This window comes from Platichthys flesus, chromosome 18 (assembly GCF_949316205.1).
Source record: "Platichthys flesus chromosome 18, fPlaFle2.1, whole genome shotgun sequence".
NCBI lineage: Eukaryota > Metazoa > Chordata > Actinopteri > Pleuronectiformes > Pleuronectidae > Platichthys > Platichthys flesus.
In genome coordinates, this window is record NC_084962.1 from 16,986,946 (window position 1) to 17,001,982 (window position 15,037).

General features: G+C 43.3%; 1 pseudogene; it reads left to right on the top strand.

The window, feature by feature from the left end:
- Positions 1–339: 339 nt before the first annotated feature.
- On the top strand, positions 340–14,580 carry LOC133973940 (phospholipase B1, membrane-associated-like; annotated as a pseudogene).
- The last annotated feature ends 457 nt before the right edge of the window (positions 14,581–15,037 follow it).

The window sequence follows — 15,037 nt, forward strand, 5'->3', positions numbered from 1 at the left end:
ACGTTGTGTAGAATTCAGTGTAGAATTTACTGACATCTAGTGGTGAGGTTGCATGTTGCAGCTGAATACCCCTCATCTCACCCTCCCCTTTCAAACATGAAAGAGAACCTGTGGTAATCTCCAGTTGGCATAAAAACTGATGTTTAAATCAATAACAAAAGAGCAAACCCGGAATTCTACACAGTTCAGGAACGCTGCTCGGTCTCTGAGCCGCTGAACCAGCTCCTGACCAGACACTCACACAGAGTCCTGATTATACGGGCGGCTGTGGCTGAGGGGTAGAGTGGTCATCCTCCAACCTGAAGGTCGGCGGTTCGATCCCCATTCTGACCCATCTGGATGCTGAAGTGTCCTTGGGCAAGATGCTGAACCCTGAATGGCCCCCCCCCATAGAATAACAAAGTGCTGCGATTAGATGCACTGTATGAATTTGTGAGTGTGAAACTGTACTGTAAAGCGCTTTGAGTGGTCATTAAAGCGCTGTATACATACAAAACCATTTACCATTATCTCACAGCACAAACTACAGATATATACATTTTATATCTAACATGCATCGTGTTCTTTGTTCCCTAAAACAAAGAACAGCAGGAGACATGTATCGGAGGCCGAGGCTACACAACAAACTGATAACCTGATGATGCAGATGTGAACAAACCTGATAAAGCCTGACGCACAAACGGCTGTTCTCTCTCAAATACTATAGACAGACACTCATATATACAGTACACACATATAGAGTCATTGTTCTCTCCTCGGCAAACATGAAGCACACAGTGTACAGTGTGTGTAATCAATACTAATTGTGCGTCTCCTCCTCCTCAATCTGTGTCCCCGCCCAAGGACCGACCCTTCCTGAGGACGGAGGGAAACTCTCCTTCAAATAGCCCCAGCGATATGTCTCCTCTACTTCTCCCCGTGAGTAGGGATGTCGAGCCAAATTGAGGCAGTGGCCGTGTTGTTGTTTACTTCCTGTTTAGTTCTGACCGTGGATGTGCTCTGTGCGTCTGCTCAGTTCACAGGAACAGAGATGCCCTGCGAGGGCTTCAGCCCCTCGGCCTCCGCACCCTCCTCAGGTAAGATACTTTACACTTTATCAGAATTTAAACTCTCAATTGTCTTTAGAGGCTTTTTGTCATATTTCAAAATGCTACTTTGCAGTACTTTAACCCCATTGTACAGTATTTCTAGAAAGTTACATTGCTCTTTTATTATAGTAGAAGAGTAAAATTGATTTACAGTTCTTCTGAATGGCACTTGCTGTCTAATTAATGGAGTCTGATGTTATTCTGACTGACTGTTACTGTATTTTCCCAGTTCATGAGCTCAGGCCTGCAGACATCAACGTGGTGGCTGCTGTGGGAGACTCTCTGACAGTGAGTTGTTTTCTCATTCTCTGTGTTCTACATATCGAGATAGAAACATTCATCTAAAACAGTCGTTCCCAAACTGAAGAAGGCCGCGGCCCAATTTGAAAACTGAAAAATTTGTGCGGCCCACCCACACCTTTGATCACAACTATATGATCCACACACGGGACTAGAATCATGCATATTATAAATCTTATAGAACAAATAGTTCTATATGAACGCAGGCATATACAGTGCTAATCCAATAACTTCCACATTTAAGCATAACAATTTGCAAAGCAGCCTTTGTAAAAAAAACATTAATTGCAAATAGGGTATTGTTAGACATATATTCTTACAGTTTGTATAACAGAGCACAACAAGGATATCCGGGAGAAGACAAACACATTTGAGGCATAACCAAATATACAGGTGTTTGAGTCCCCCCCCCCAAAAAAAATAAAATAAACGCTTGCGATCACATAATATCCTTTAACTGACATTAGCATTGGAATTCCTCGAGTCTGACACCTCGAGCAGTTTATCTCTATATACTTGATAATGAATCACATACCGCGTGAAGTGACATTGGCTCCGATGCTCTCTCTGTGTAATTTTAAAGATGCTCGGGGCTTGGATAAATATTGTTCATGTTTAGTTTATAAACGGCGGCGGTGCACTTTACATTGTCCCAGGGTCATGTTAGCTAACGTCTCAGCACACAGCACAGACACACAGGCTTGGGGGTTGTCCACTGGGCCTCCGACAGGTCCTCACTTTCTGCGAGTCCTCTTTTTAGTTTTGAATGATCCAGTTTGACTGTGATTCCCCGTCGTCATTTGCAGCTTTCCACTGCTCCATCTTGCTCGATACAGCAGATAACAAAGTTCTCCCTCACCTGTGATTCCCAAATAATGATGGGTCCAAGTGTTAATGTGACGGTCAGCAAATACGACGACACCTGCTATATAGGTCAAATAAAATAAGAACAATGTGGAATTTAAATCTCATGTCTTTGTTTCATTACCTGTGATGATAAGTGTTTTTGAATCAATCATAAATATTTGGTGGTATTAAACGCTGACTGACAAATCTGAATCTTTTTTATCTATTTATTTTCTGGTGATCTTTCAGGACCCACCTGCAGTGGCTTCACAGCCCACCAGGAGGCTGCGGCCCACACTTTGGGAATGACTGATTTAAAATAAGCAAATAGAAAAAATAGAGATTACATCCTAAAAGACGTATTATGATCTTTCACTCTAAAATGTACTAAATATGCAATGATAGCACCCAGTGGTATCTCAGAGATTGATTCAACACAGTTTCTGAATCCGCCCTGATGACTAGTAACCACAGTTCATAAGATTTATAAAGTCAGAATTTTTAGGTCGTGAATTTTTGAGTTATAAATGAGATATGATGAGATAATTATACATTAATCAGTAATCAAAATGAGCTTTGATTAGATAGTTATTTGGCTCAGTCTGACAGAAAGATCTAAAGGTCTCAGCTGACATGTTGACCAAGAGTTCATACTACATAATAATGCAGAACAGTGGCCCAACAATAAGATGGAATCTTATTTTAACATCTTCAAATAAAGTAGATAATCTAGACAAATCTTGTAAATCTGGAAAGGTATGGTTCTGTGTCATCACGACACTTAAAAAATGTCGGTTTCTTCCTCCATCAGGCAGGAACTGGTATCGCAGGCAACAACATCCTGGACGTCTTTCGTGAGTACAGGGGTTTGTCCTGGAGGTGAGTTTTTCCTGGATATAAAAAACTAAAGCTTTCAACTCATTCACTGAGAAAATAAACTTAAAGACGTTATTTTCCTCCTTAGCATCGGTGGAGATGACAACCTCACCACTGTCACCACTCTGCCCAGTGAGTCTCTCTCTCTCCATAACGTTATGACCCTCTAATCCAGGGGTGTCCAAACTTTTTGTCCCGAGGGCCACATACAGACAAAAATACGAAGGACTGGGCCACTCACACCGCCACGCCCCCCTGCCCTGGAGCAGAGTGTTGACAGTGCTACACAACAGACTGATACATTGATGCGCGCGTCGCCCAATTTTTCTGACTATACAACAAAGCTACGCAAGCCTCATGCAGCCCGCAGGCTGTGATTGGTCTGTTAACTACATCCTTTCCGGAGTCACATTTCCGGTTTCATGCCTCATAATAGCGGCAGCTGTCCCTCAGAACTCCGCAATTGGGGCGCACTGTCATCAGTCCGCTCCAGGGAAGGGGGCGTGGCCCAACCTTCATATTCTTTTCTGTATGTGGCCCTTGGAATAAAAAGTTTGGACACCCCTGATGTAGACTCTTAAAAACACAACCACCTTGTTTTATTACCAAACTGTGTCTTTTCTCTTGTAGAAGACATCTTGAAGTATTACAATGGCAAGCTGACGGGCTTCTCTGTTGGTATTGGCAAGGAGGAGACTCCTCAGGCTTTTCTCAACCAGGCTGTGGGAGGAGCCAAAAGCAAGTGAGTACTCCTGGAGGCAGCAGCTTCCTGGTTTTGGTATTATCGTCACAAAATACGAGACTAAAATATCAGATGAAACTACTTTACCATAAAATATAAAAGAAAATGGGATTTGAATATAAACGACACTAAAAATAATCTTTAGCTAAATGTAGTTTTAACTGCATCACACTTCTCAGCCTCCCTGGTAAGGTCTACTCCAAGGTGCTGGAAAGGAGGGTTCGGCCGATCGTCGAACCTCAGATTGAAGAGGAACAATGCGGTTTTCGCCCCGGACGTGGAACTACAGACCAGCTCTTCACTCTCGCAAGGATCCTGGAGGGGGCCTGGGAGTATGCCCATCCGGTCTACATGTGTTTTGTGGATCTGGAGAAGGCGTATGACCGGGTCCCCCGGGAGAAACTGTGGGAGGTGCTGCGGGAGTATGGGGTAAGGGGGTCTATCCTCAGGGCCATCCAATCCCTGTACTCCCAAAGCGAGAGCTGTGTTCGCGTCCTCGGCAGCCAGTCAGTTTCGTTCTCAGTGGATGCTGGTCTCCGCCAGGGCTGCGCCTTGTCACCAATCCTGTTTGTGATATACATGGACAGGATATCGAGGCGTAGTCGTGGTGGGGAGGGGTTGCAGTTCGGTGGTCTGAGGATCTCGTCACTGCTTTTTGCAGATGACGTGGTCCTCATTGGATCATCGACCTGTGACCTTCAGCACTCACTGGATCGGCTGGTGGCCGAGTGTGAAGCGGCTGGGATGAGGATCAGCACCTCTAAATCTGAGGCCATGACTCTTAGCAGGAAACCGATGGATTGCTTACTCCGGGTAGGAAATGAGTCCTTAGCCCAAGTGAAGGAGTTCAAGTACCTTGGGGTCTTGTTCGCGAGTGAGGGTACTATGGAGCGTGAGATTGGCCGGAGAATCGGAGCAGCGGGGGCGGTATTGCGTTCGCTTTACCGCACCGTTGTAACGAAAAGAGAGCTGAGCCGCAAGGCAAAGCTCTCGATCTACCGGTCGATCTTCGTTCCTATCCTCACCTATGGTCATGAGGACTGGGTGATGACCGAAAGGACGAGATCACGGGTACAAGCGGCCGAGATGAGTTTTCTCAGAAGGGTGGCTGGCGTCTCCCTTAGGGATAGGGTGAGAAGCTCAGCCATCCGTGAGGAACTCGGATTAGAGCCGCTGCTCCTTCACTTAGAAAGGAGTCAGCTGAGGTGGTTCGGGCATCTGGTAAGGATGCCCACTGGGCGCCTTCCTTGGGAGGTGTTTCAGGCACGTCCAGTGGGGAGGAGACCTCGGGGAAGACCCAGGACTAGGTGGAGAGATTATATCTCAACACTGGCCTGGGAACGCCTCGGGATCCCCCCGTCAGAGTTGGTCAATGTGGCCCGGGAAAGGGAAGTCTGGGGCCCCCTGCTTGAGCTGCTCCCCCCGCGACCCGACCCCGGATAAGCGGATGAAAATGAGATGATGAGATGAGTTTTAACTGCAAGAGTAAAGTCTTTGAAAATTCATTGCGATATTTTGTTCTGTTTGCTTTTTGAGGGACATACCATCACAGGTTCGAACCCTGGTGGCGAGGATGAAGAACGACTCTGTGAGTTCAGAGACATGTATTCATTTATTTTCACTCTGCACTCTAAAATCATGTTGTACTTGTATGTGTTATATCTGATTGGAGAATGAAAACACCTGTAACATGTCAGCATGACTAATCATTTGAAACAAGGAACATCCACCTTTAGCTTTTACAGTTCAGACATGAAGAAAAAAAAGTACTAACTGCATCACGTGACCATGTTTCATCTTCTTTTTTGTCCAGAGAATCAATTTTGAAACCGATTGGAAAGTGATCACATTGTTCATCGGAGGAAACGACATCTGTGACCACTGCCTTAACTCTGTGAGTAACCTACTAAGATCAGGTCGCTGTCAGAGGCGTCAACAACACAACATTAAAACATCCTCTTCTCTTCACAGCTGCTCTATTCTGCAGAGAGTTATGTTCAGAATGTCCGTGAGAGTCTGGATTATCTGCACAAACAGGTAAACAAACCAGACTTTGCACTGGACATGTGTTTTTACTAGTGCTGTCAGTTAAACGCGTTATTAACGGCCCTACACAGTTCTGTGTTTAATTTATTTCAAAGTAGGCCGACACTAACCTGTGTATTTTGTTTGTTTGTTTTTTTGTTGCCTGTCTGTTTGAGTAGCTGGCTGAAAGCAAAGAAGTAGTAGGCTTACCTTTTATTAGTAACCTAACTGTTACTGTTCATGGTTTCTGAAATAAGAGGCCTGACTGCCATGTTAACAGCAAACTTAAATAAAAGAAAATATTAAGCCATGGTTTAACTGCACTATTGGCTGAGTCCTGTTTGGCAATGTTCTTTTTCAATAAAATAAAACATTTGCATAAAGCATAAAGCAAGCCAATCCACTTTTCCATGTTGATAAGAGCATTAAAACGGAAAAAAAGGGACATTTATAATAGATACAAAATTGCGATTAATTGCTATTAATTTTGAGTTAACTATGACATAAATGCGATTAATCGCGATTAAATATTTTAATTGTTTGACAGCACTAGTTTTTACTGTCAGGTCCCTCGAGCTGTGGTGAACCTGATAGAGCCTCTGCACATCCTCGGCCTGAGGGAAATGCACATGGACCCTTCACTTAAATGTCCAACTTACCTCATGGAGTGAGTATCACTTCTCTCTGACTTTGGAATGACTTGTTAATTCATTCAAGTTAAGAATGATTAAGAAAATTTACTTCTATCACTGTCATTATTCTTTTTTGTTATATTTCATTTTCTTAAGGAGAATTACATATTATATTAACTAAATGTACTATTCTTGAATTCTCTTATTTTACTTAATATATAAAGGTCAGTTGGCTCTGACACTAAGAATCCCATGTTGTTATTAAGTATACGACAATAAACATGACTCCTACTTGTGTAATCAAATAAATAATAAAATTCTTACAGTGATTTAGAACCATGTTATCTCTCCTTTGACAGAATTATATGCCCCTGCGTTGTTTTGCCAAAGGCCAACTCTAAAACTCTAAAGTTGGAGGACACCAACAGAATGTATCAGGTGAGAAAACACCTTGAACGTCAAATTAATGTCCTCCGCATCTTCCGGCTCCGGCTCCGGCTACGGCTCCTACTCCGACTCCGTCTCTCTCTCTTGCTCTCGCTCTCTCTCTCTCTCCCTCTCTCCCTCTCTCCCTCTCTCTCTCCCTCTCTCCCTCTCTCCCTCCCTCCCTCCCTCTCTCCCTCTCTCTCTCTCTCCCTCTCTCTCTCTCGCTCTCCCTCTCTCTCTCGCACTCTCGCTCTCTCTCTCCCTCTCTCCCTCTCTCCCTCTCTCCCGCTCTCTCTCTCTCTCTCTCTCCCTCTCTCTCTCTCTCCCTCTCCCTCTCTCTCTCTCTCTCTCTCTCACTCCCTCTCTCGCTCTCTCGCTCTCTATCTCCCTCTCTCCCTCTCTCCCGCTCTCTCACTCTCTCGCTCTCTCCCTCTCTCTCTCTCTCTCCCTCTCCCTCTCCCTCTCTCCCTTACTCTCTATCTCTCTATCTCTCTCTCTCTCTCTCTCTCTCTCTCCCTCTCTCTAAGGGTTTGCTGCATGAGCTCGTGGAGTCCAGCCTCTAGGACACTCGCTCAGACTTCACTGTGGTCATCCAGCCTTTCCTCAGGGATATCATTCTGCCCAGACTCCCGGTAACAATGACAACTCAAAACAAAGCTCTCCTGAGAATCATCAGTCACAGCGTCGTGGCTACATAGTGCATTCTCAAATCATCACTAATTCATTTCAAAGTCACTTAATTTAAAGAACTAGTACGTTTGATTTTTGAATTTCTTGTACGAGGTGTTTGGAAACCATTCATTTGCAGCTCTGTTTTTTTAATTTTCATTGAATGCTCTAGCAGTTAGGTTTTTCTACGTCTTGCACCATCCTGTGTCACACCGGTCAAAACACTCCTACATCTCACTGCTCTGATCGGTGAAGTAAATACATATACTTGCATCTTCTCCGCAGGATGGCCGTCCCAATCGCTCCTTCTTCAGTGCCGACTGCTTCCACCTCACCCAGAAGGCCCATACCATGTTAGCTCGCTCCCTGTGTGACATGTTTACATCCATAGCACCTTAGTCTCAGACTTTTTAAATACTATTTGATATGTTTATCTTTAATTCTCTCCCTTTTTGGATTGATCTTTGACCTAGGGAATAATCTCTGACCTGCTAATGGATGGGTAAAGAAGGAATGTTCGTTAGCAGGCATCTTCAGCTTTAGGTACCAAACATGTCCATATTTAGTCAGAGGCCCTATGTGTGACGTCATTTTATCTCTAGTTTTGGGGGTAAGCATCTCCCCTATAAGAATCCTTGTCTTAAAGCGGCAAGGCAGACTTCACTATTGGCGTGTGATTTCTCCGGGTATACCATGGTGCCCGTCTGACCTGTGAAACTTCAGTTTAACAAACGTTTTTATACAAACAACAACGAGGTCCGCTGAGATTCCTTCATCAACATCAACTTCAACAACAACATCGACATCTCGGCTGCATAGAATATACCCTAGTAGCGAAAACGACTTTTCCAAACAGCACATTTCTCTCTTGCATCCAGCTACATTAAAGGGGACATATTATGCCCACTGTCCTACACATATATTTCTGTATCTGTTTGTTGTGTTTCTTCATTGAAGCTACAATTTTTATAAATACTACACCTTCTGATAAAGATGTACATTATTTAAATACATGCATAAGATATGTGTGTATACACTTTAATTGTATGTGTATATTTCTTCATACAGGGCATATATTCTGAGCGCACACACACAAACACACATGCAAACACATCCAGTTTCACGTCTTAAATCTACCCTTAGCATATTTCAGGTTGTTAAAATCATTTTAAGTCACTGTCCTACACATATATTTCTGTATCTGTTTGTTGTGTTTCTTCATTGAAGCTACAATTTTCAAACTATTACACCTTCTGATAAAGATGTACATTATTTAAATACATGCATTAGATATGTGTGTATACACTATATAATTGTATGTGTATACTTATTCATAGAGGGCATATATTCTTAGCGCACACACACACATGGATCGTGGAGGGGCTACAGCTCTGGAGGCTAACACTGCTGGAACTTTTGCGGAGAAATGCACTTAAAACCGCGGGTATGAGTTTATTGAGCAACGGAGGTGGCAACGAGCTAATGGTGACCGGCACCGGTGCGTGCAGCTCGGGGTGCGTGGAGCAAATCTGTACGGGCCACAAAAGTTATGAGGCGCAGCAACAATATAAAACAATATAAAAAAAATTGAAAGTGTCTTTAAATATCTTTAATAAAATGAATTGATAAATGCTGCATATAAATCAATGCTTAACAGGTTATTCGTTTGTATTTTATATATATATATATTGTTGTTATTATATTTATATATATATATATATGTTCGTACTATCCACTCCAGCAGCACAAGAACACTTTCATTCCAGACACTGACACAATCACATCATTGTATTCTGTACCATAGGGTCAGACCCATTCATGTACCTGTATCTGCAATGTTCTACCTATGTATATGTGTTTTATGTATGTATGTCGGTTAAGTGTATAAGTGTATAAGCTACTGGATGACCTAAATTTCCCACGGGATTAATAAAGTATCCATCCATCTATCTATATAGTATCTGGTGTGTGTGTGTGTGTGTGTGTGTGTGTTAAATGGAAACATTACACATTATCACCATCAGTGAAACCGTCGGTTATTTGATGTCATTGAACTATGAACTCTTCAATCACTTCATTATCAGCCAGATAATATGTTCTGGTTGTTTATTTTAAATCTCTGTCTGCGTCTCGCTGTTTTCTCGATGTCGTGCTGTTTTTCTGTGTCTTCACTTCTGTGGCTTGTTCTTTTTACAGCTCGGCACTGGAGCAAAAGCAAAGAACATCTTTAACATCAATAAAGAATATAAAGGAGTATCGTGGAGGTAGCAGGAGTCTTTGTGGTGTAAATTACAGCAACTTTAATTGTTACATTTCACAAATCACACCAATGTTTGTTGGGTTTTTATTCCAGCATCGGGGGGGATGAGGATCTCGAGACTATCACAACTCTCCCAAGTGAGTTTATACTTTTTAACCACATTACTGGACAATTTGGCAATATGATTTAGATCCCTGACATGACAACTGAACTTGTAATTGTAGATTGTTTTGGTTTGTTCCTGTTGTTACACTAAGCTGACATGTTTATAATGCGTATGCTTGTCACGTGAAAAGACAACAGAGCACCGTTGTATAAAGCACTTGAAAGCCAAACTTGAGTAAAAGTACAGATATCTTAACTGAAAGTGACTTCTGTGAAAGTAAAAGTCACCCGTCAGAAAATGACTAGCTCGCATTAAAGGTAGTCAAGTATCAAAAATATCTGGAGTTGAAATGTACTTCAGTATCAAAAGTAATAGTACAAGTATCAAAATTAAAAATGCAAAGTGCTTTTTATAGTAGGCCTATACAGACACAAAACAACCCAAAATGTTTCTCCTCAAGATTTATTTCAACTGACTGAAAAATTATAACAACAATATACATATAATGTATAATTTTACAAATTTTGAACCCTAGATGCTGAGGTTCAAATAGAAATGCACCAGAGCATCTGAACTTCTAGAGACAAGAAAGAATCAACACAACAGAATAAACAACTGCTCTTGTGTCAGCCTAACAACATTAATAAACCACAGTATAACCACTAATAAATTCTGTACATGTCACTAGACATGGACCTATCATCAGTAGCAGGAGTGATACATAATGCCCCTTATGTTAACTCAGCATACGGAAACAAGTTCTAGGTTCGGTGGAGCGCCGAGATGATGATCAAACTGGACTCTAGAGGAAGTAAAACTCGTAACAAAGTTTCTGAAGGTGAACCTTCGGAGGGATTATTACCGGAACAGCCTGCTCGACCCCGGTCGACCAAGTCAGCCCGACCAACCTCTGGACGCTTGGGGTCTCGAGCTGCCCCCCCGACGGCAAACACGTCGCCTGGCCTGCCCATCTCCCAAGGCAGCGGGCACACGAGTGAGAGGTGCGCCGTGCGTAAAGGCGTGCGTTGCGCCAACCTCCGCTGCTCAAGTAACGAGCCAGATTTGAGAATGTAAGAAGTAGAAAGTGCAGAAAGTGTTCAAATGTGTAGAGTAAATGTAAAAAGTCGTCAGGAAAATAAATACTCAAGTAAAGTACAGATATACAGATATACTTGCAGTAGATGTTAAAAAAATTGTGGATGTTTTAACGGAACATGGGCAGGATTTCTCCCAGTAGCAGAATGCACAAGCAGGGTACGGCCCCTCGACAGGCAATGGTTTCCCCAATGATAACTTCAGGAAGCCACGCATGTTCAGTTAGCTTCAGACAAGTTGTTTCACAGTAGGATATTGGATCTTTCCCCTCAGACATCCTGAGGAAGTTCAACCCCTCCCTGAAGGGCTTTTCTACGGATACGGTTCTTTCCAAACAGAAGGGCTTCAACATGGCTACACCCGGAGCTAAGACCTCGTAAGTGCACACGTCTTTTTGGTTCCTCCACATGAGTAAAACCTCCGAACACACCAGATGTTATTTCTCACCTCCTCCTGCTTGGATTTGTTCTGTACAGAGAGATTCCAGCACAAGATCAGGATCTCATCAAGGCCATGAGAGAGGATAAGGTGAGACGTCCTCAAATACGACTTTACTCTCTCCTTGTCTCATTCACACAGTGTGAAACTTAACTCTGATGTTGCTCATAAATCCTACACAGAAGGTGGATTTTGAAAAGGACTGGAAACTTGTGACAATATTTGTCGGGGGAAACGATCTTTGCCATTATTGCATAGACCAAGTAAGTGCTCCTCCACGTTTTCTTACTTTACAGAAATATATTCTTTTCTGCAAGTTCTGAGATGGCAATATTAAAGTCCTTTACATATTTCAACAGAATACTCTGTCACCTAAGAACTACAGCCACAATCTTATGGTTGGCTTGGACATGCTCCACAAAGAGGTGAGTCACATTAACAATATAGAATTAATCTAATCTCTAAAGTGGAGTGTATTTTACTGTCTGTACTTCACCTTTATCTCTCGGAATCTTCAGGTACCGAGACTGTTGGTCAACGTTGTGGAAATTTTGGAGATACTTCCTTTGAAAACAGTTAATGGGAAGTCACTGCCTTGTTCTCTAGTGCCCAGTGTCAGGTTCTGTCAGTTTAGTTTGTGTATTTCTGTCTCTGTGTTTTCTGTTTCCTGTTTTATTTTGTAGTCTCTGTTCCTTGTGGGTGGTTTCTGTCTTCACTTCCTGTCTTTGTGATTGTGTTTCTAACTCCTCATGTGTTGCACCTGTGGCCAATTACCCCTGCCTTCCCTATGGGTATTTAAGCCTCTGTCTTTCCCCTTGTCCTCTGTCGGGTTGTCTGTTTTTCAAGCCTTGTTCCATGTTGCGGTTCTTGCTGTGTTCCATGTTGCTGTTTTTCCTGAGTCTATTAAGCTTCCTTGTGTTTTTGTCTTCTTGTTCTAGTTCATCTCTTTTCAGTGTTTCAATTCCTTTAGTGTTTGTTTTGCGTTTCGTTAAGTTAAAGTCTCTTTTTGTATTAAATACACCTTTTGTTATATACCTCTGCTACTGGGTCCATCTCCTTTCCTCAAGTCGTGACAGTACAACCCGACCAAACTATGGACCCAGCAGAGGTTACTTTATTTTTGGAAGACGTTATTATTTTGATTTGATGTCGGAGCTGGAGTGGGGACGCTCAAACCCTTTTGAGGGAACCCGTCTGGCTCTAGGAGGACCCCGCAGCCTCCAAAAAGGTTCTGGTGTGTGGGGTAGACGCTGGAGGGGGGGCATCCACAGCAGCAGCCTCTCCCTTCAGCAGTCTAATCAGAGGCACCAGCCACATCCAGCCCCGACTGGGTCCCAGCCACAGCCAGTCCCTGCTCCGCGCCGGAGGCTCTCGGCTGACGTCCCCTGTGTTCTGGCGTCGGAGATCCTCGCAGTGCCAGCTCCAGCCCTTGCTCCAGTCCCTGCTCCAGTGCCTGCTCCGCGCCGGAGGCTCACGGCTGACGTCCCCTGTGTTCCGGCGTCAGAGGTCCTCGCGGTGCCAGCTCCAGTCCATGCTCCAGTACTTGCTCCAGTGCCTGCTCCGCGCCGGAGGCTCTTGGCTGACTTCCCCTGTGTTCCGGCGTCGGAGGTCCTCGCGGTGCCAGGTCCAGTCCTTGCTCCAGTCCTTGCTCCAGTCCTTGCTCCAGTACCCTTTTGATTTGAGAGAATTTGTCTTTCTTTCTTTACAGCTGGAGCCTGTCGGGAGAAAGCAGTCGTACAACAACTTCACGTACGATCGCTCCAAGATTCACTGTCCCTCTCAGGTATGAGTGGAGATTTCAGACAACAATCCACCACATCAGTCAATAAATTACACAAATTAATTTACTGCCTTTCCATATGCTTAGTTATTTTGTAAATTAGTTTATTTATTAAAACAGCTTGGGCATGTTTTTCAACGGTTTTCAAAAAGTCTAAATGTTTGACCTTCCCTACAGGCCAGTCCCTTCGTCTTCACCAAGATAAACAGCCTTCCACCTCCACCAGTAATCCTCCGACCTACTTCCAGTCCTACTTCAGCCGTCCCAGTGCTGAAGTGCCCCTCCTCTCTGGCCGTGTGGGTGCCAGTGGTCGCGGGACTCATCGGTTTACTGGCTGGCAGCATCGTCGCCTTCATTCTGTTCTCCTGCAGACGGAAAGACAAAGTGCACAGAGGAGTGGAAATGAAGGCCACCAACTTTTAATGCCAACTTTCTTATTGTCAACAGAAGCTCAAGCCTTAAAGCTGCATTAAGCCATTTTTATAAGATCATTTTTTAAGAGGACAGAAAGTAGGACAGTTTTTACTCTTGCTACTTGTTCAATGCACATTATTTGGTTCATCACCTCTTACCAGATCCATCTGTGAGTTTTGTTTTGTCTCTCTCCTGCAGGTTTGCTGTATGTGTTTTATTTAAACATAGACAGTAAGTGAACATTCAGAAAGTTGTGGCTCAACACATAGGAAATAATATGTAGGAAAAACAGTAAAGGAATAAAACCTGCAAAGAGCTGTAGACAGGTTTGTTATTCCTCTGTTGAACTGGCAGTACTGTTTCAGGTACTCAAATAATGAAACGCTAGTTTGAAAAATAATCTCTTAATTGCACAAGTATGTAAAATATGTGTCATTTGTTTTGTACTGCATAGAAATTGTGAAATATTCCAAATGTAATTTTTTGAAATTCCAGACTTTTGTACATTTTCCGTTATCATTTCTATTTATTGACAAACTAAAAATTCTAGAATAACCAAGTGAATCGTTACGTGTTTACTAGTCAATGGTGATGGAACTTCACAAGGCACTGAACTACATCTAGTTTGTCACTCTTTTTGCAGCGCGTGTGTCGTCAAATTGATGACGTGTAGAATTCAGTGTAGAATTTACTGACATCTAGTGGTGAGGTTGCATGTTGCAGCTGAATACCCCTCATCTCATCCTCCCCTTTCAAACGTGAAAGAGAACCTGTGGTAGCCTCCAGTTGGCATAAAAACTGATGTTTAAATCAATAACAAAAGATCAAACCCGGAATTCTACACAGTTCAGGAACGCTGCTCGGTCTCTGAGCCGTTGAACCAGCTCCTGACCAGACACTCACACAGAGTCCTGATTATACGGGCGGCTGTGGCTGAGGGGTAGAGTGGTCGTCCTCCAACCTGAAGGTCGGCGGTGCGATCCCCAGTCTGACCCATCTGGATGCTGAAGTGTCCTTGGGCAAGATGCTGAACCCTGAATGGCCCCCCCATAGAATAACAAAGTGCTGCGATTAGATGCACTGTATGAATTTGTGAATGTGAAACTGTACTGTAAAGCGCTTTGAGTGGTCATTAAAGCGCTGTATACATACAAAACCATTTACCATTATCTCACAGCACAAACTACAGATATATACATTTTATATCTAACATGCATCGTGTTCTTTGTTCCCTAAAACAAAGAACAGCGGGAGACATGTATCGGAGGCCGAGGCTACACAACAAACTGATAACCTGATGATGCAGATGTGAACAAACCTGATAAAGCCTGACGCACAAA